The sequence below is a fragment of the Tetrao urogallus genome (genome assembly GCF_951394365.1).
Source record: "Tetrao urogallus genome assembly, chromosome: 6".
Classification (NCBI taxonomy): domain Eukaryota; kingdom Metazoa; phylum Chordata; class Aves; order Galliformes; family Phasianidae; genus Tetrao; species Tetrao urogallus.
In genome coordinates this window covers 42053264-42074707 of record NC_136819.1, presented here as the reverse complement: position 1 = coordinate 42074707, position 21444 = coordinate 42053264, and positions in this window count along the sequence as shown.

Here is a 21444-nt window from a genome sequence, read left to right as displayed (position 1 = left end):
GGACTTATTCGAGCGCATACCTCTTCAAACACATCTTTGTATAACCAAAGTTTCTTTACTTTAGCATCTTATGATGTTGCTTCTTTGTTCATCAGTCTATAAAGGATACTGGGACATAAGCCAGCAAATTTGTTTGCCTGAGACAGAGATTAAAAGAATACTACAGAAATTGTGGACTACAAAAGATCTTTTAGGCCTGACATCAATTATTTCAAGAGCCTATTGCTTAAGATTACGCTACATATTACAATAACAATATTTCAAAGAAAATAAGTGAAAAAATACCCATGAAATGAACAGCCTTTGAACAGGCTTTTTGATGTTTGTTGTTTCTGTTTTGTTTTTTTTTCAAATATTATTTTCATATTGTTACTTACTTGAAAAAAAATAGTATTTACGAGAAGCATGTTTTTTGGAATAAGAGAATAAAAACTTCTGGAAGTTTTTATCTACTGTTATCTATTTTTAGATAGTAGTCAGTAGTTAACATACAGGGTCAGTTAAACAGTGATAAGGGTGCTTGTACACAATAGTCTATAAAAGAAGTCAAGGACTGGTGTCATTGCAGTTTGGATCACTAGGATCCTCTAATGACCAAAAATGTTATTAAAATAAATTTAAAAAAAAAAAAATGGAAAGGGAGTTTAAACTCTGAGTAATATGACTTGTTTTGAGAGAATGGGGTGGTTGGGGGAATGAATGTATTTGTTTTGGAAAAAGATCTAGATTTTGACAAAGACAGATGTCAGAATCCATATGAAGTCACTTAGGATACATATTTTTCAGCAAAGCCTGCTTTCCCATGCCATACCACTCCACCTCAAAATCTCTAAGGAAAATTGAAAAAAGAAACATCATGTTGATATTGGAAGAAAGTAAAGCCCTGAGAGATTAAATAATAGATTTGTATATGTTAGCTATAATCATCTGTATTAATTCTGATTTTAGGTGTGTTGCAGAATATTCTGTAAATTGTTACTGAAACTTGAATATTTTTTTCTATACATAGTCTGAACATAGAATGGTGAAAAAATGTAATGGTGCCACCTGTAACTCTGAAACTAACTCAGAATATTTTATTGTGTGAATAACCATGAGGGCTATTATAGAGTAAGGCTTTTTTTTTCTTTCTAAAGAATTCATTAGTCTGTTGGAGACAGACTTAGTCTTTAAGGAATTACTTCATAAACTTAATTAAACACATTAATCCTTTAAAAGACAAATTAATGTTCTAAGTGATTGGTACAACCAAGAGAGTTGAACTATAAATTCTGCTAAACAGATGTATTCCATCTTTTTTTTCCCTTTTAAATTCTCTTGCTCTGATTCATGTTTTCTTTATCATTTAAAATGCTGATATTGATATTGAAATATTGATTGAATATTGATATATTGGCAATACAAGCTTTGATTATATTTTTTAGTGTGGAAATACAAGAAAAACTGTTCAGAGCGGCTGATATGGACCAAGATAAACAGCATTTTAGAATTTAAAAAATGAGATTTAGGGGACAATTATTAATTTAATAATTAACAATTTAATTATTAGAGGCTGTATTTAAAATATCAGTTGTGTCATTTAGTCTCCTTTTTTATAATTACAAAATAGGATAGATATTGTAAAATTCAGAATACTTTAATTTTAGACAGATATGTTTGAAATATTGCATTCAGGTTGAATTGAATTGCTAAATACCAACTTTTATTTGAAAATATAATGGTCTAAAAGATAAATGCTCTTTTTCTGTGTCTTGTATTCAAGTACCAGAGAACAAAATTTAACAGAACTAATTTATCTTATGTATATTCTTTTTTTTTCAAGAAAGCCTTTTACATAAGATTTGAAATAAAATAATGCTGTTCCTTGAGGTGTGTAAGTCAATAGCATAAGCTTTAAGATCAGTGTATGGTTTGTGCTTGTTATTTATTTTGTGATCTAGTCCCTTGTTTCAAAATACTCCCTGTATTTTAAGTGTATTCAACTTCAGATCCTGCTATCAGGAGAGTAGATTCTTAATTTTTCATAATGTGCTTAATACATTACATTTACAATATAATGATAATAACTATTATTAATTTAAATAACTAAGTAGAATTAATAAGACACTAGTGAAAGAGGAGTTTTGTAGAAAAACTTCTTAAGCTTTTAGATGGAAGAAGGCAATTAATAAAATGAAGATAAAAGCTGTTGCTGGAAATTTGATATTGATGATAAGATGGTGCCTATGAAGGTGGAGATTTAAGGAAGTTTATATTTATCCCTTAATCTCCATCAGTAAATACAGTAGTACAAATGCTTTACCATCTTAATATTTGCCAGGCTAAATTAACAAGTTGTTAGTATGTCAGTTTATGATTTGGATATCTCTTGTCTTTGCTGGCCTCTAGGAAATTTGAGCTGTCTCCCATGTTCCCTTAAAGTGAGTTGAGACTATTTTTCATTCCCTTGATTAGAAGGTTTCCCTGAAGCCAAATACAAGAGGCCTCTATAATAAATGCAGGACTCATAAGCTTTGTTTTGCTTTCTGGATTTAGTGCTAAACATTAAAAGGAATTGGAAATTGATTTCCGTACAGGGAGTAGTGCCAGATAAAACAATAGGCAAGTGAAAGTACTTCAAGTACTGTTACTATGAGATGCCAGAGACATATCTGACGTTTAACATTGCTGCTATTGAGGTGTTGGGAACCTTATTTTATTGTCTCATCAAATGTTAATACCTGAGATATATTTTTTCTTAATTAATTTTAGCTTGTGAAGTAGACTTCAGTTAACAGAAAAAAAAAAAAAAAAAAAAAAAAAGCAAATGACCTGTCTGTAACTAATAATCACTTTCATTTTTTCAGACACTGACAGAATACTTAACCATACAACCGCATTTGCCACTGCGGCATCATGTTCAAAGGACTCAAATATACATAAAGGTAGGGGCGGAAAATAATATATAATTTGTTTATTAATTCAGATTCCTTTCTGGGGTCCTGTTCCTTCACTGTCTCATAACCTGATGATGTAAAAATATATCGCAAAGTGATTTGTCACTGCCTATCTCCTCCCTTCCCTCCTGTTGTGGGATGGGATGGTCTGCAGAGGAAGCTGAAGGTTTTAGTAGCAACTGACAAATTATCCAATAATGTGGGTAATAAATATAGTCAATAGTAACTTCTCTGTGCTGCAATTTATATGCCAAGCTTAAAAAGATTCTATGCATGTATTTTGAGACTTAGAAGCATATCAAACCGCATCTGCTAATGGAGTCTTTGCTGAAAAGTTGATAAATCAGTAATAAAACTATTACCTTTTGGATATTTGTTTAAAAAGAAGGCAGTTTTTAGAACAGCAATGCTTAGAGAAAGAAAAAAGCAGAACTGACTCGCACTGAGCCTTCAAAAATAAGCATGTATATTTGTATATTGTCAGTAGGCACCTATAAATAAGGACTGTGTTGCCTATGTACATACATGCATGCAGAGATGCTAATTGGGCCTTAGAGGTTACATGATAAGTAGTGTAAATCTGGGTAAAATTCATTATGGCATCTCTTTGATCATTCCTCTAGCATGACATTATGCATTATAAAGTCAGTTTTCCCCAACCACATTTACATTTTATTACTTACTGAAATGACGGTGTTTTAAAGAGCTACTGACATCTTTGTTTGGACACTACCTAGTCAACAAGAAAATTTCTGATTCTCAGATTTTTCAGCTCAAACTGCCCTTTAATTCATATATATTTTAATGTATGACAATGATCACAGACATAAGTATGGAGTTTAATATAAAGAATTAGGAGACTATTTCAAATATGTTTAGTTTTTTTTTCTCATATTTTATATAGACAAATTTTAGAAATTAGGGTTTTTAGTAAACATTTTTCAGAGAAGTTTATAGCAGAAGAGTTTAGGTGACATATCTCTACATCTGGCTGCTCTAATATGTCCTCTTTAACAACAACAAGAAAAAAGATATATAGCATTAATGATTTTCTACGCATTGGGAAGTCAACCAATATACATTATGATTGCTTTTAATAAAGGCTATGAGACTTTCACTTAAATTCATTTCACATTTTCCTTAAGTAGGGATCTGTAATTTCTTTAAATCTATGGCAATTATTCTGGTGTAATGTTAGTAAAAGTATTTCTGGATGAATTCTGGAAAAAAAAATGCCTCTTGAATAGCAATTTTTTAACAGTACTAAAGTGATAGCATGGAAACAGCTAAATGTTCATGCATTCATTTTAAAGTCAGGTATTTTTAACCATATTGCACCCATGCTATGTGAGCGTCTTCTTTGCTAAGTAGACTGGAAACATTGCATTGCAAGGTTATCCGTTTGGAATGCTATTTCTTAGTATTTTCTAGAAAGAACTGTTTTCAAAGAAAGAGCACATTCTTGGTGCTTCTCTCTAGCCCTTATACTTCAATTCCTTTGAACAAAAGGCTACTTCAAGGAACACAGGACACATGCTGAAGAGAGATTAAATAACTGATGCTGGACTCACATTGTTGGTGTGCAGGAGGTAGACATAAACAGAAAATGAGGACCAAGCAAGGGTATAGGATGGATAATAAGAACTAGAAAGTACACTGGATTGTTGAGCTCTTGGCCTATAAGTTGAAAACAGAACAGGGACAGCAATTGGAAATAATAATGAGATTTGGCTTCAGCTCTAATTAAGTTTTTTTCTTGAAGTATCTATTTTGGCAAAGGAAAATGTTTTCTGTCACTATTTACTTACACAAAAGTATCTCTAAAAATGCACTGCCTTCCAAGAAAGATATTATAAATATGTTCTGGTGTTATCAGAAAGACATTAGAAATTTGCTGTCTTTTCCTGACTTTATAGGAAAATGATTATAAAACTAAGTTACACAAATTGACCAGTGTCAGATAATTCTTTTCTTTTTTTGCTTAATGGATGAGAAGGAATTTGTTCCCAAGGTTGATTTAACATCCTTCATGCTTACTAAATGTAAATATTCTATGTTATTATCTTCATCATTATGAAATTCAAGCTGATAAAAACTGTACAAGACTCTTTTGCTACCTGTTCAAAATCATCTTTGAGAAAAGTTCATCTCACAATACTTACTGTTGATTCTTTCAAAGGAAATAAACGTGTCTTCATATCTTTGTTTAAACAGCTGCTGATTAACACTATAAAAGTCTGCTAAGTTGCTAAGTAGAGAGGAAAAGGAAATATCAGTCAAAGCCTTTGACCCTTAAGATGCTGCTTCAAATTCAGCCTCTGTGGTAACTGGCTGAAAGTCGTTACCTTCTAATGAGTGTTCAACTTATGTAAACCTTGCTGTATGCATCTCAGCCTGAGTTCCTCGTAAGTAAACACCCACAGCAAAATTAAGCCCCACAGCATCTTCTACAAAGGTCAAATGAATAGCAAATCATGGAGATAAAAATCCACTGTCAACCATAAGAACATTTCTAAGCAATGATTTGACACTGTGCTGAAGAAAAAATGGTAAAACTGCGCCAAATGTATAAAACATAGTCCATAGTAAAAGTAAAAATTCAGTGCTTAGATTATCAAAGCACTATCTTACATTAACATCATTCAGATTTTTTATATCTGGAAGAACGAATCAATTGCTTAACTCAGCTTCTTTTATATGTATTTGAATGAGACAAATAAATTTCAATACATCTTCATGTATGGCAAAACACTGAGTGGTTTTACTAATCTATTAATAAATACCGTTGAAAATAAACTTCTGGATTCCTGACACCCATTTTTTAACAGGTTTTGCTCCTATTCAGAAAATAAGTAACAACTTTTCTTGTAAAGATACCATGAGTTATCATTAGCAATAAATTTTGAATAGGCCTTTCCTAATATGCACTTTATCATGGTTCAAAAACACATAATGATAAATACGAAATTTAAAAAGGATATATCTTAAAAGCAAAAAAAAAAATAAAGCCATTCACTCTGCATGAGAAGCACTAATTTTGAGGTAACAAAAAAAGAATCAAAATGTTGATAGTTCATTTTCTCCTGCAATTACCTGCCTGTTGCATGGGAAGTACTCCATAAACTTATTCCTCTAAATCTTCCCAATACTTCAGCAAGCTTAAAATGCAAATGCTAGCACTTCACTTGAAACTTACCTGTTAATATCTCTTATGTCTTTGGTGATCATCAGTGAACTCTACTGCATGATTTCACTACTGTTATTTTCTTATCTTCTGTTCACTACTGATTACTAGCAACCCTTGCCAAGATTCATCTTAACATTCTAGTATATTCTTTTCTGGAAACAGGGAAGGAAAATTCCAACTTTTTATCCTTTTTTTTAATAGCATTTTCTTTATTTACTGAATGCATATGGTTATATAGGAAATAATATTATTTAATAATTATTATTATTAATATTAATTGAATATTATAAGAAAAAATGGAGATGAAAACACTAGATGGCTGTTGACATCACAACCTAAAAACACAGTGATTTTTTTTTGGATTCATAACCAAAACAACTTTACACTTTTTTATCTTTGTTCCTGGAAATCCATCATTCAGCAAATCTACAAGTATAACCTTTTAAGTTCATTGCACACAGATAAGTTGAAAGTCACAATGCATATTTATTTATTTGTTTATTCTTAAAATATTGTTGAATCAATGCAGACTCAAGAGAAGATCTGAAATTATGATTAAACATGTTGTTCTAATTATTAGACTACATTGTTTCTGATTCGCAATCAAAGACCAAGACATTGAATAGTGTTAACTTCATGCATCTTTCAATGAATTCAATAGAAGATGATGATTCTCAGTGACCATAGGACTTAGTTCATTTATTGTTCAGGAGACATTTTAATTGTTTCAGCAGTGTTCTGTGTTTTTTCTCCTCTGTATAGCAGCATCCTATTTCCTCTTGTTTGTTCTCTACTTCCTTTTTGCATCCTCTGGAAATAACAATTAACATATATGAGAGTTTACTTTTTTTTTTTTTTTTTTTTTTTTTTTTTTTTTTTTTTTTTTTTTTTGTAGGATACCAAGATCTCCTTAAGCAGCTGAATTATGGAGGACATACGTAAAGAAAACCTAAGATCAAGGGGCTTAGCAACTCGAATTTGCCAATATGGTTGTCCCTGGATTTCCACTTGTTATTGCCATAAATGCTGGTGAGATTGGAAATGAAGCAGTTAAAGATTTCTGCTGAATAGCAATAAGGAATTGCAGGAGTAAGTAAAGAGGGGTGCAATTAGTACTTAAGAAATACAAAACAAAATTGTTGCAATTTGCAATTCATAGTGACTTTTTGACATTAGCATTAATTTTAGAGGTTAATATCAGAGATAAATACCAGGGAAAATTATGTGTCCTTGTACACCTTTTATCACCTTAAAATGTCTATTTTACAAAATAGACAAATATTCAGAGTTATTTCAGAAACTTCATGGGACAAAAAGCTGTTTGATGATGTTAAGTAGGAAAATGACTTCTGTTACACTGAAAAAGTAAGTTAAAAGCTTAGATTTAGAAGGGTAAAAAGTTTGTGCTCTTGCAGAATTCAAGTTCCTGGCTTCCACTACATTTTTATTATTATAATTTTTGCTTGACTGTAGCTGGACTTCTCGTAACCTTCCTATTTTGAAAGCTGAAGAAAAAGTTACTGCAGTCAGAAAGGAAACACTCCCCCCAAACTCAACAGCATCTCATTAAAATATCAGATCACAGGTTAAAATAAATGACTTGAAAGTTCAAAAATAAGAATCTTCCCTTGGTATATATGCTAGTAAAAATAGCTTTTAACATGCTTAATTTGGAAAATCAAAGAAATATACAAAAATAATATTGTTGCTATTTTAAATTCTCTTTTTTATCTAAAGTGGAAAATTAACATCAATCTATTTATTAAAGGCAACTAAAACCATGTATAATGGTCATCTGTGGCTAGCTATAGTCAGTAAAAATTTCTGTATGTGAATGTTAAAACCTAAACATTAATCCTCAATTTAACTCTAATTGGTGACATTCTCTTCTTTCTCTTTTTGTCTCCTCAAAGAAAAAGTCTTAGGTGTTTCCTTCTCACAAATTCTAGATGTCATCTTGAATCTTCAGTGAAGATTCCAGCTAGGCTGCATTTGAAAAACATTTGCAAGAAGACTTGAAGGTTTTTGAAATGTGGTTGAACACAGTCATCATTAATAGAAACAAGAAAATTTCACACCAAAATGAAAGAAAACTCATATATTTAATGAATAAAATTATCTGCTGGAGCAAGTGAGTCATTGACAACAGATAATGTATTTTCCATATATAATCTTCATTATAGATTGTCCATGAAATTTAATATATTCACAAATATGTCCATGTTTCTAGGACGAATGTTTCCTGAAATCCTTCAATTTTGATAGTTATCCAGTATCTTGGCAATATTACTTGCCGTCAAAGCTTCATGTCCTATTTTGGATTCTTCATCTAAGAGTCAACCTCCTGCTTGAAACCTGATTTTGAATCTATTGCAATAAAATATTTAATTGAGTTGTTCTTTTCTTGGAGAGAAGACATTGATTTTTATGAATATGCACAAGGTAGATGAAGCTCCAGTGGAATATGAACACAGCCTCCTCTCTCTTTTTCTCTCAATTTTGATATATTGAATACATATAGAATGGTGGTCCCTCAATTCTGTCACCTAGATATCATGATATTCACCCAACCTGCTCTTACTACTTAATTCCTAAGAATGGAACATATCAACAATGCATTCTGGTACTTGTCTCGTATGCTCTTACTTCAAAAAGTGTTTTGATAGTGGTGTTTTTTGTGGTTTCTGGATTGTGTTGGGTTTAATTGTCCTTCTACTACTCATCTTCTACGTACTTCTGCCACTGCTGAAACTACCCACTATTGCAGGGCAACTCCACGACGCCTCTGAGGGATATGAGAGAAATTATTTATCTGTAAATAGACCCTGAAAGTTGCCAGTATTGCAACATGTTGTAGAAAGGGGAATATGAAACCCTCTGAACTCCCATCTGGCCCAGTGTATGAGTGTAGGTTTGTTGATCTTACTACCCAATTAATAGGACTGAAAATGCATCTGCTTGAAATCTTATTTCAGAATCTCCCAAATAATTCTTCTGACACCTTACCCATTCTTAATCTTTGACTCTATTCTTCCTGTTGTTGAATGCTATTAATGAAGGTATATATCAACCTCCTAATCACAAGATTCTCCTCAAAAAGAGATTAACAACCATAACAATTTCAGAAAATACTGTATATTAAATTTCCTGCTAAAGACAGTTCTTTTGACTGATTTTAAATCAAGAGATTAAAGTAAAAAGGTCAAGCAGAATCAGGCCTAAGCAACTAAATTAGTATAAGGGCTACCTCTTTCTGAGTCCTCTCCGAGATACTCACTGAGCAAAGAGAATTTTGTATGTGTGAGTGTTTCCAGATCAATGTGAAAATGTTTTACGTTCTCAAACTTACAGATTCTATGGCCATAGAGAACTGTGATGATCTGGAGAACCTGAAAGTCTATAGACCTCATTTTGTTTCACTATTTGGACTAATGATCCTTCAACTTAAGCCTTTCCCTTTTCATTTCATACAATTTCTTCTTCTAAGAACTTGTAATATTTTCTTTTTACATAATGAAAAATTAAACATTTTAGATAATTAGCAGAGAAATTCCTGTTATCTCTTCAGGTACAGAACTGCTTAATATGATGGTTTCAAATGATTAAGGGAGGGGAAGCAGAATTTAAGTTGATTCATTTTATATGCTCCTTAATATGTACATTGACAGTGGCACAATAGCAGGGAATGATTCTTAAGAATGTGTCACTACAATAAAATGACTAAGAGATTTAGTTAATTTGCTCTTTAATTGTTTTGCTAAACAACTGCCTAAAATCTGAAGCATACTTACAAACTTTTCACTTTTACATACTGACAACTTAGTTGTTGAAAACTTTTATCACCAACAACTTCATTGTTGAAAAATTTTAACACTACTAAATTGAGCATAAAGATACAAAAATATATTGAAACATGAAAATGTTGGACAAGTCTATTGGCTAAGCTACATTTTCATACTGGAGAAGCATATAAAGCTTTCACAGGCAATTTAATTTTTGATTTTGTTCCAAGAGTACTTGAATTATTTACCTCCTTCCATAAAATAACATGTATTTTTTTGTATCTTTAAAATGTGGAAAAAATTACATGCGTTTCATCCTAAAACTAGCCAACTAAAACTTCTGAAGCAAAATAACTGATACCGCCTCTAGAATTTGTGGCATCACTATACATAGAAATATCCTCCAATACTCCCCCATCAAAGTTCTCTGTTACTATGAAGACTATGTTTTGCAACTGCTATTACCCTGCCCATAAAATTTTCAAAACCAAAAGGCGGATGTTCATTAATGTCTTGTCTCACAACACATTCCTCCATCTCTTGGTGTACTGATAAGCTGAGTGGTAATGAAGATTTGGTAAAATTTTATTTCCAGGGCTAGCACTAAGATTCTCCACTTTTCTGATTGAATGAAAGGATTTTGTATTTTATTAGTGAGCTGAATCTGTCACTGCCTTTTAGCAGAGAAACACAAGAGCGGTTGTTTCTCAGTGTTTATGACTGTAAATAAACATTCTTGGCAAAATGAAATGAGAAAGGAAAACACCCTCATATCACAGTCCACATTATCTTCTACTTTAGCTATCTCACAGCTTTTCTTTCAATACAGAAACAGCTACAATCATTATGCTTCCTACCATGTTGTACTCTGGCCTGTAAATCATGATGTATCTCTGAGCAGAACTTTACAACAACTTTACTGTACAGGTTCTTCTGTAGCACATGATAATGTGCATGATATCTCGCCCTTGAGGCTCTCTGCTTCCACTTCTTTTACTTGTAAAATAAAACCAAAGTAGATGGATGCTGTGAAGCTGAATTTTTAAAATATTTGTAGCATTCTTTAAATCTGGGAAGAGGTTTTGTACTGTCCTGTATTTATTATCCTTGTCAGCCACAAGTGTGCTGTTTTTTCAGTATCCATGCCTGTACGTTTTGCTTTGGCACACACTCTGAAAAGAGAAGCCAGCTGTGCTTCTTCCGCTATCAAGCATCTTGCAGGAGAAATTAGCAGAAATATCACCAAAATGGGCCTTCTTCTTCCACCTTCCATTTCCCTCCCAGTGAGAATATAAGGATTATTTGGTAGAGAAATTATATATATCCCTCATGTGTCACAGAACTTGCTTATTTATCTTTTGTAGATTAAATAACTCCTCTTTTAACCTTGAACATTCTTGGGTCCTGACCTAGATATTCTTGCAAAATAGGCCAGTCAATCATGTTCTCCTTCTCATTGCATAGGGTGATAGTGGGAGAATAGAAAAACCTTCTGTCACTAAATCCTTTCCACCCAGAGGCAAAAAATCTTCACTCAATTAACTAGCACCAGGTGCAGACTTGAATGCATTCAAGGTATGTGGTATACTTCCTGACTCCTTTCCTAACTTGGCAAATAGACGTGAAGCCTGTCCCTGATTAGCCTTTTTTGCTGGAGCTGCATTAAATATTGTCTTCCTCCTCAAGGAAAAAATCTTAGGTGTTTCCATGTAAGTAGTGACTGCCTTGACTACATGAGACTCTGAGTACACTGCGTACTGAAAAAAAAACCTATATAAACCAGTGCTTGGTCAGCATTTTATGCAATTTTTGTACATGTAGACAGCATCACAGCTCACCTCTATGGTGGGGTTCTTAATTTTATGTATTGAAGAGTACTCAGCATACTCTGATTCTCTCCAGATTTGCCTTGTTCCACATGTATTTCTACTCTGCTACTTTTACCTATCAGAGAAAATAATGTTAATGTCTGTGGACAAAATCAGGCCTGATGCATATATATTTCAAAGTCCAAATTAAATTATATATCCTTCAGGTTACCCAAACCTCCAGCAGTTCTGGTTTTGAGTTAGATTTGATCAAAGAAGCAATAATCTCTGAGAATAGGATGATATAATTTGTAAACTTTGTACGAGTACTAGGAACCCAAGACAATTCTGACCTGGTTCTTCATCAGTATTTCATATATCAGGTGAAACTGGCAAAATTTATGAGGTCCTATCCTGGTCTGAGTGGTGGTTGAATTTTTTTATGTAAAGTAGCTGAGGCATTTTCTCACAGCAAAGCAGCTTTATAACTACTACATAGAACTAAACCAATAAAATTTTCTTGTAATATGGTAGTTTAACTCATTTTTTTAACAAGAATTTTCTCATTATTTTGAGGGACATACAGAGCATGTATTATTAATACATAATAGATGATGAATGTTTGTTACTGAATTTAGCCACCAGAGTCAGCTTTTCAAGTGATATAGCTGCCCTGAAATTGCACTGTTGTCCATTCTGTGTATACAAAATTGTAAGTTATACTTAGAAATTATTTTTCTGCATTTTTATAGTACCTCAGCAGCAAAATGTAAGTCCAAATCATTTTTATTGTATTTGACCATTTGAGAGGGAAATTAATCTATACTTGCATGTAACTTGAACTTGGCTTTTCTACAGATTCATTACGTCCCCTAAATTATCATCTTCTCTTTTTAGTTCTCCTTAAAATAAATACAAAACACATTGCATGCGCTTCCATCCACTTGCAAACTTCTAAAGAGGTAGAATGCAAACATTGGCCTGTGGAAGAACTGAAGAATAGAAGTTCAAACCAAATATCCATTCAGCCCATAATAAGATATTCCCTTGAAGTTGTGTGAGTGGTCCAAGGAAGGATATTAGAAATAGGGTGAGTATAGAGTAATCCTGCCCTGACACAAACTCCCACTCTGGAGAGATAATTTTGGAGATTTTCTGTATGGAGGAAATGCACCTGGATCATTCTATTCATTTTCATGAGTTCATAAAGGTTTTAAATATTCTTGCAATACAAGATTCCACAATATCATGCCAGAGAGTTCCACAGTTTCAGTGTACATTTCTGTGAAAAAGCAATCTTTGCATATTGCATAATATGCAAGTAATATTGAGTATTACTTCATGCTCTCTGGTGGGTGCTCCCCACTATATTGTGAGAGTGAGTGAATAGTTTCCCTTATATTCATCTTATCAACACCTTCCTCTTTTGATAGGTCTCTATCACATCATTCTTCCCATTCTTCTATTCCACAGTGACAAATCTTAATCAGTGTAGTCCCTTCTAACCTTTACTGTCAACTTGTAACTTCTTGTTGCCAGTCACTGCGTCTTTGCTAATTTTCCCATGACAATTTTGAGATGCGGTTGAATTTGGCTTATTTTCATCAGAGGTAGCTGATAATTCTTCACAAAACAAAATAATAAATTCTGCATTGAAATGTGTGATGTCATATGTACTAAGCTTTCTGTTTATCAGGAGGAATGTTTCTGTGCATTAGGAGAATTCCATGTATTTTTCTTGCCTTTGACAGATTCACAATTCTCCTGCACAGCTTTACAGAATCACAGAATCACAGAATCACCCGGGTTGGAAGGGACCTCAAGGATCATGTAGTTCCAACCCCCCGGCCTAGCAGGGCCACCAAACATACACATTTAGATCAGGTTGCCCAGGACCCCGTCCAACCTGGCCTTGAACACGTCCAAGGACGGGGCATCCACAACCTCCCTGGGCAGCCCATTCCAGGGCCTAACCACTCTCCTTGTAAAGAACTTCCCCCTAACATCCAACCTAAATCTTCCCTCCTTCAACTTGGATCCATTTCCCCTAGTCCTGCTATTGTCAGCCCTTTTGAAGAGTTTACTCCCCTCCTGGGTGTAGGTTCCCTTCAGGTATTGATAGGCTGCAATGAGGTCACCCCGCAGCCTTCTCTTCTCCAGGCTGAACAAGCCCAACTCCCTCAGCCTGTCCCCATAGGGGAGGTGCTCCAGCCCCCTGATCATCTTAGTCGCCCTCCTCTGGACCCTTTCCAAAATCTCTATGTCTTTCTTGTACTGAGGGCTCCACACCTAGACACAGTACTCCAGATGGGGCCCCACAAGAGACAAGTAGAGAGGGACAATCACTTCCCTGTCCCTGCTGACCACCCCTCTCCTGATGGAGCCCAGGATCCCATTTGCCTTTCGAGCTGCCAGAGCGCACTGCTGGCTCATGTTAAGTCTCTCATCCATCAGGACCCCCAGGTCCTTCTCTGCAGAGCCAGGTCCTTCTCTGCCGAGCTTTAGACTAATTTAAAAGTGTTGTTTTGTTGTTTTTTCTATTTCACCAGTATTCATCACAAGTAAGACTTCTGATGTGACACATGTCCTGTTAAATAATATTTTTAAATGTTTTAACTCTTAATCCCACACTGGAATTTGTCATCCTGTTTGTATGTAGTTTTGGTCCACAGTCAGCCTTTCAGTCAGCAGTGGTCATATCTGAACATCAGACTTCCTGTAAATAACTTATTGTCTATAAAACAAATTGTTAAGGGTAACTAGTTGTAACCTGAGTAATATAGGCTAGGAAAATCCAGAGAGTGGCTGAAATACAGCTGTCATAATTCGTTTCTTAATCTTCATATCCTGCAATTTTCTATTTTTTCTCTTTTCAGTTTGAACCATTACCACATTTAAAGGCAGTGAACAAGTGCATCTAATAAATAGGATAACTTAGTTTATGTCAGGGTAGCATAAGCGACAGCCCTAAATAATTATTTAAAAATTGTACAATAGCATTAATTATTTAGGGGCTGGAGAACATGTCACAAAATAAAATTATCTTTTCAGTGAGTACCCTGTGGAGATTTTTTGGTGGTGGAAGTGATAATTCAGATCAATCGAATGTCTAGCAAAAAGCAGTAATTAAATTCTGGTGAATATACTTATTGGTACACATAGTCTTATTTCAGTAGACCAGGCTGGTTTATACTGAAAGCCATTAGGAATTCAAATGGATATCATAATCTTCCACCTCCTCCTACAGTAACCACCATATGGCTTTCTATGTATTGATGCAAATTCAAATCACTAAAGAATTCCATGCAGTGCTTTTATCCTCTCACCTAACAAATCATCTATAAAACTAAGTACTCTTCACTTGGTATTTGTATTAAGGGGTCATCTACTGTTTTCACAGACAGCTATTTGCCATTGGCATGTTTATGTTCTGCATATAAAGAGCGCAGATTTATAATCGAATATTTTTTTTCCTAAGTCAAAACATTTAGAGGAACTGGATGAAAAAGTGACTGAAGGCAATTATTTGCCATGCACTTTCCCACTTCTTCACAGACTCTTCTTAATGGTAGCAAGCAATCTATAGATTTCCAGCTACCCCACCCACACAGCAGATAAATCAGAGTTTATGCAGTGCTGTTTGAAGATTTTTTAAAAGTCCTTATTACTAGATGCATAGGAAACAGAGCTGAGGGAGGGATAAAGGCCTGCTGACTCTGCAGGATTCATCTTGTAAGCTCAGGCAGTTTGAATGAATCCACACTCTTCCCCACACTCTCAAACATCCTCAGACTCCACTACTATATGCCAAAGATGGTATATGTGCAATAGTTAAGAGCATGTGTTACTGCTTTTCATAAAAACTACTAGGGCACATGAATGAGTGTAGTAGTCAGGGCAAAGACAATTCTAAATTTGTCTCTTAAAATGGACAATAGGAGATGGTTTTGTAAAACTGTAAAAACAGGACAAAAATATAGTGATACTGTGCACAGTGATTCAGCAGTTGCCAGCAATCTGTGATTCAAGCCCTCTTAGAGGAAGATGCTGTTTCTTTTTAAATTCAGTTGTCCTCCTTTTAATATTATGACTTTAACCAGAGATTTGCAGAACAACTGTAAACTTCCCCATAAGCTCCTAAAGCAAAATGTTCCAATTTTAACTTGTGTTGTATGAAGGAATATCTCCTTTAACTAATTTCCAAGTAGGATCGAGGAAACACATGTGAGGAAAGAGCAGATTTATCATCTGAAGCTTAAACCTTTTGACCATTCAAGTGCTTGTCTTCTTTGGAATGCCAAAGGAAGTGATTTCTTAAATGGCCTTCAGAGTCTGGGTCTATCACTGTGTGCTGTTCATTTTCAAACCAATGGCAGTGATAATAATTTCAAGGAAAGATCAGTCAGCCTTTAATTTCACCTTATTACCTCTTTCTTTTTTTCTTTTTAACTATGTAAACACCATTGCCCATCAGAGTGAAAATACTAAACTTGTTCATCAGCTTTCTTTGATCTAATTTTACTGGATGAGAGGCTGACTTAAACCTCATAATTAGGGGTCACAGAAAACAAAGAAACAAGGCAGAGCTTTTCTTCCTTAGCACTGAAACTTGCTTTTTGTTTGTGCAGCCACAGAAGATAATTTAAGGCAAATGTGTATTGTGAGGCACTTTACATAAAACAAACAAACAAACCCCCACTTCATGGAACTAAACAACAGAGAAGCAGAGAAGAAGGTGGAAGGCCAAGTGGAATGTAGGGTTTTTTGATGAGTGCAGTAGACAGAAAAATATACACTGTGAGTCTGGAGCTCAGGTGTTTGTTCTGTGCTGTCAGTGGTGCCAGAGTCCAGAAGTCTAACCAGGTTCCTCTAGATACTTCATTTGAATCCCAGTTCATGGATGAGACTCACATGGATACAAGACTCAAGACTCTCAGGATGGCATCCTTTCCTTCCAATCATGTCTACCACATCATGCAGCTCAGTGCAAAATTTGGTGACACTGTCTGTGTCACCAAAAAATATGTTAAATAGACCTGGTCTCAGTACTGACCCCCAAGGAGAAGGATATTAGAGACAAAAATGTAGGTGTTTAATGTGAAAAGAATATAGAAATTAAAGCAAGAAGTGTTAAATTCTACACTATAATTGAAATCGGTGTAAGTAATATAAATGAAGGTGAGAGGGAAAAGTCAGACAAAGCATAGTTAAGTTAATGCCTTTTTGTCTAAGTGTAGCTAAAATACTCAGAAGGGTTTGGATAGTTTGGTTGATTGGTTAGTTTTCAGTTTCTGCGAGAAAATAACTTTCTTCTCCCTGTGAGTCCTATTCCCAGCAATTTAATAAGAAATCTCTGTTTGTTACATATCTCTCAATAATTTCTAATTGACCAGAAATTTTGCCTTTGTTTAAAATAAGTCTTTTATAGAGCTTCACTTATTTTTTTCAGAACTGCAGACATACACTAACATTCTTTTGAGAATAGAAAGAAATTAATTAAAGAGGATGAGTTTGTCTATTTGCTTATTTTTTCAATCATTTCCTAAGCAGGATTAGTTTGATATTTAGGCAGCAATTCATAGTGAGGTATGGTGAGCATGGTACTTGTATACTAATTTCCCCATTTCAACTTAAAAATATTTTTAAATCTTTGCCATTTGCTAGGCAGCTGTGTTATCTCATAAACACATGAATTTTCACTAAGGAATGTCAACCTCAACAAAACGATAACAAACGAACAATGTAAAGACCAACTTTGATTAACTGCATAAAAAAGGATTTGTGCAGTTTACTCATCCACTCTAACAAACTTTTATTTTTTTAAGCCTCAGACAATTGTTTATACCCAGAGAAGGTCTACTGCTAAACAACAAAAAGGATATGTTATGATTGCCAATCATTTTTCTGTAAAATCCTGCACTTAAGATGATTAAAATAATTGGATAAAATGATGGCATAAAATTCATCAGGATAATCTATTTTCACTGACTTCCCCAGGCACATAAGAGCCTAATGGCTTTTATTTATTCTTGTTTTGTTTTCCACTTTTCCCTCTTCTTCCTTGTCCTCCATTTGGTTGTTTTATATTATTTGAAAAGAAAAAAAAAAGGCAGTACATCAAAGCAATAGTCAATAAGCAGGATTTTGATCTAGAATAAACTTTTAGGCTGAGAAAAGAGAGGAAGTTTTGTTTAGCAGTCAAGACATTGGTATGGTAATTACAAGAGCCTGAGCTTGTGTTTAGCTTTCTCATCTATCTTTTCAAAGTTTGATACTTATTTTTCTTTATTATGCTTATTTGGGCTGTAAGACAAAGAGGATAGAAACCATGTAGATGTATAGTACTTAGGTAGTGTTCTGAACTAGTCAAAGCTTTGATGTGCTGTAACACTTAAAATAGTAAAGAAAAGTAAAGTTTAGGCTGTTGAAAAGAAAATTGTGGATCACTTATCCTATTTTGAATGTTTATTTTAATTTGAAATAGTCGGGGAAAAAAAGGGTATCCCTTGACATATTAGAAATAAAATCAGTCCCTCCACTCTGTAAACAGTTCTCAAAATAGCTTTTATAATCACTGGAACTCTGATGCAATAGAACCCAGTTTTCTGAACATATCATAATTCCAGGCAGTACCCTAACATATTTTATCTAATGCTGAACACACTCAGAAAAGTCCGAAACCATCCCTCTGAAAATTTCTAAGAACTCATTGAGCTATGACAGAAAAAATATTTCATGATCACCACAAACAGAGAGATAAATTCACTCTGAATTTACTGGGTAAACTGGGTAAACACTAGGAATTTTAAAAGCTTTCAAGCAGCAGTACAGTTACCAGTGCAACTACCAAGAATATTTGAATCTTATGTTAATGTTAATGTTAACTAGTCTGCATTTAAGAGTAATATCAATGACAGCAGACTAAGCATTTAAATTATACTGACTTGTAAAATATTTAGATTTGTTTAATCCATTTAAACTCACACTTAATATATACTACATTTTCCTCTTTTGTGCTATGGATTATATTTGATGACGTCTGATAATAAGAAGACTTACAAAATTTGCCACTTAATTGCCAGAGTAAACTATATAAATGAGAGAATTGTTAGTAACTTTAATGAACAAATGGGTCATATGTCCAACTAGATTGCAGGGACAAAGCAAAAAATGTAGAGATTTATTTTAAAATAATTACTCAGATTCCAAGGAAATAATGAAAAAAAAAACTTTTCAATAGTTACATATATTCATAGAAGAATAGTTTTTGGCTAGCCAAAATTAGGCAAGATTCCCCCATTTCCTATCTTTTCTAAGAAGGAAAAATTACATACATTTAGAATAAACAAACAGAATAATTTCTGAAGTATAGGCATCCTTATCGAAATACCTCATTTAAACCTCACTCTTTCTTCAACAACTCAGAAAGTTCTGCAGCATTGTAGAATTCATATTCCTAAACAAGAAACATGAACAAAGTTCTGTAGACTTGTATATTCTTCCCTACTATTCAGAATGGCATTTCAAGTAATTCTTAGCCAAGAGGGCCAAGAGGTTACTCCCACTCTGATTCTGTTCACAATCAATGAATGGGCAGCTGGGTCTCAGAGAATTGCTTCTGTATTTGTTGACTGGTTAAAACTCTCAAACCATATGTGAACTCCCACATACACACACACACACACACACAAAGTGGCAGGGCCCAAGGGAATGGAACAGAGCTGCATCAGGGGAGGATCAGGCTGGGGGCTAGGATAAAGTCCTTGACCAAGAGGGGATCTGACATTGGAAGTTGTTCCTTGGAGAAGTGGCCATGTTATCAAGCATGTCAGAGTTCAGGAAGTTTATGAACAATGCTCTCAGAAATATGTTTTGTCTTGAGTGATCCTCTGTGGAGTCAGGACTTGATGAGCTTCATGTGTTCCTTCCAACTTAGGATATTCTATGATTCTCTGATTCTACAAAGTAAAATGCATTCAGTCAGCAAGATACTAATTTATTAAGTTTTCCTGCATCTCCTTACAGTCATTAATTATTAATCTGTGCGATGAATACAAGGAAAAGAGACACTCCACTAATATACTGAATAAGAAGTCCAAAGGGAACAAAAAAAAGAGAAAGGGAGAGAAAGAGGGGGAGAAATGTGGGAGAGGGGAGAGAGGGAATAGGAAGGAAGGGTGGAAGGGAGGAAGGCAGGAAGACGGGAAGGCAGGCAGGAAGGAAGTAAGGAAGGAAGGAACTCGCAATTAGTATTTTAAAGCGACCATTCCAGGACTCTTGCTGTATTCCCACTTGCCCTTTAACGGGTTTAAAAGAAATGGCATAGTGTCCTTCCATAACCCTATACTATAACCTGTTCTACTTTTTTGCAGTACAATTTAATCAACACTTACATACATACACACACACATATTTATACTCTTTTTCATAAATATTTCTCATAAGTACAAGTTTTTGTTAATCTTTGGAAGCATCTAGCTTTTTAAATGTAATTTTTTTTTTAAAAAAAAAAAGTGTTTTCAGTTTGCATCAGGTATCAGAGACCAATCTCATCTGTGTGGATATTTTAATATTATTATCTTCAACAGTTCTTTTATTCTGTTACTTTAGTTTATCTTTTAAATTTTGGAAAAAAAATGTTCAACATACCAGGTTTTTCTAAAAATACCCAGCAAATTGTAAGTCATTTACTGCTGTCCTTTTCAGGATATGGCTATGATCACTTGGATTCTGTATAGCTTATTCAATTTTATTTTAAGTTCTAAATAGAAATTTATTCAGAAGTGAACAGACTCTTTTAATCAGCTTCTCTCTCCACTAGTTCAGGTCTTAATTTTTTTTTTCCGTGTGGGTCACAGCTTCCAGTCCTAAGTTACTGCATCCTTTCTGGAATTCTAAAGGGCCTGCAACAAAGTTTCCCCATCTCTATCTGAATGTCTAACTGATAAAATCGCAATGTAGTCTCTCTTTCTTCTTTTTTTCCCCATAAATTTCAGCTGCTTTTAAATGCATGGAATCTTATTTCTTATTCAGCAAACTAGCTCCCTGTAATACTTTTGATATATATAAGAAGGAGACTTACAAAGACACAAACCGGAGCCAGACACCTACATTCCACTGACAGCTAATAGGGACTGGGCACCTGTGCCTTTGAAAATCTTCCTCCAGTCAATCATTCTCGACAATTATTCATCAACTTTTCCTACTGTTGTCCTAAAAAAAAAATGTGAGCTGTTACTTTCAAGACTGTTCCTGTACACAAGGGAAGCCAAATTCGTATCTGTCAAAATGACATGTTTGTAGAGCAAACTAAACTGAAACATCTATATAATTTATGGCTTGTTACGTTTGGTGATAAACAGATGCTTTAATTAAGTTTGAGCTTTAGAGTCTTTTAAACCTACTGCCTGAATTTTATCACCTATAAATAAATTTTAAAAAGGCCTTTGGAAAGAGGAGCAGATAAGTGTGTATATTGATTTTAGTTACAGATGGGGACATAACTCCCTCCAGTTGCAGCAAATAACATCCTTCTTGCTCATTTGAACTATGTTCGCTTGCACCAAACAGTTTGGGATCTTCAATCCAAGGAAAGAGAAGTGGTAAAAAATTACAATAGCTCATTTCACCAAGGGAGGAGTTTAAGTAATCCCAAAGATACAGGATTTCCAAACAACATTTTTATGTAGTAGAAACATTTAATCTCATTATCTATTATGTCCTAGGTCTTT